A 1,863-nucleotide genomic window follows, 5' to 3' on the forward strand; every position below is an offset into this window, starting at 1 on the left:
CCCCCTCTCTCTCTCTCTCTCTCTCTCTCTCTCTCTCTCTCTCTCTCTCTCTCTCCTCAGGCGTCTGTCTGTATAATCTTATTGCACGTGTTTGTTGGCGGGGGCCGTCCTTCTCCAGGAATCATATCCTGGCCCATTCCGCCATTGCCATTAGCGAGGGGTCCCCACTCACCAGTCGTTCACGTCCGACTCTCTTCAACTCGCCAACTCGTTGTATGCACCTGTTTTGGGAGTAGGGGGCCCCTCGGCCATAACTTAAAGCGTAAACGCGAGTGATCAATTCATCTGAGCGTCAGGTTCGTCTTGTCGAATCAAATAAAAATTTAACCCACCGGGCAAAGACGTCAGGAGTTTTCCGAGCGGCTGCTGCTTACGGAGCGCCCCCAAGGCCGTGCCCCGTCCCGTGCCGTTGACCGGCGCGCCACGCCGCGCCACGCCACGCTTCCAGACTTTTTTTAGCTTTAGAAAGGATCCGGTGAGCCGCTAATATTGCCTCCTGCGACGACGGAGTCTGCGCGGCGCGGTGGGGGTCGGGCGGGGCGGGGGCACTCACACACTTAGCGCCTCCCCTAGCTCGCTGGACCGACTCAACACGAAAAGGACTCATTGTGTTTTCAATCCTGATGACGATTGAAAAGTACGTACATTTTCTTAACGATTCGGGGGAGTACTTGTTATGTGAATATCTTAAAATAAGTGTGGCACACAATGAACCCGGGGTCCCAGTTCGCAGGACACCATGTATTTGCATCTTAATCCGTGTTTTTGGTCACATCTGACTAGGTGCCGAAGAATTGGCCTGACGCCCATACACCCTAAAATGATAACAATTCTATGCCGCCCCATCCTGTATCCAAGCAGCGTGTACGCACGTTTTTGAGTGTGAGTATGGGTTTGAGTCTGCCCTACTGCCCGAAAAGACCGGTCTAAGGTCACTCACAGCCCGTCCCGGTCGCCCCCGGACACGGTCGACGGGAGAGGGGAAGGTGGGAATATTTATCCTCCTGTTTTTATTATCATCATTATTATTATTCTGTACTCTGTCTCTCACCTGCGGCTCGGTCCGTGCGCCGTGTCAAGCCTTATTGCGATCTTGATCATCGCGCTCATCCGGAAATCGGCATGACGATCATGAGGTCTTCCGTTGTCGTTTCTTTGATCGTAATTTTTTGTAAATTAAATATTTTGTTTCGGGTATTTGAAGTTTTTTCGAACACGCAACACTTGTTGTGTCTGAGATATTGAGAGAGTTTCCTCGGGAGTTTCGCTCACCCCCAAAAATAGTTTCTTGTTTCAAGTGCATGCTGACGCAAGATCAAATTAACTCATGAAACAAGTCAATACTGTCGCTGTCTTTGTGAAAAGATTTTTCTCTAATTCGAAAGATAATATGAGCTTGTTTCAAGATTAAATTTGATCTTGTGTATGGTCGGTATTTACATGAAACAAGAAAAAGGGACTTGGAAAAGGCCCATAGTGTCATCTTCAGACACAGCGGTGAAAATCGAGAAGGTCCTTTGACTCAGTTTTGTGAACTATGGGAACTATGAATGTATCCAAAGTAGATCCGGATCGTACCGATCGTTATCTTATCCGGATCCATACTCTGATCGGCCTCAGCTTCACTGATCTTAGGGCGATTGTTTTGCCCGACTACAACACGACGTAATTGAGACATTACCTTCGTGGAGGAATAATTCGACAGTTTACGTCCACGGTAAGGTCCATCGCGCTGGACTACACTGTTGTAGACCGAAAAGTGCTTAGTGTATCGCTTTCACTTCTTCAACCACTGTGGTTGGCATATTTGGGCATATTTCATACCGTAAAGCCGCATCTTTGGATGAAATTACTTGTTTTTCT

Source organism: Frankliniella occidentalis, unplaced genomic scaffold (assembly GCF_000697945.3).
Source record: "Frankliniella occidentalis isolate FOCC.00 unplaced genomic scaffold, Focc_3.1 Scaffold88, whole genome shotgun sequence".
Classification (NCBI taxonomy): domain Eukaryota; kingdom Metazoa; phylum Arthropoda; class Insecta; order Thysanoptera; family Thripidae; genus Frankliniella; species Frankliniella occidentalis.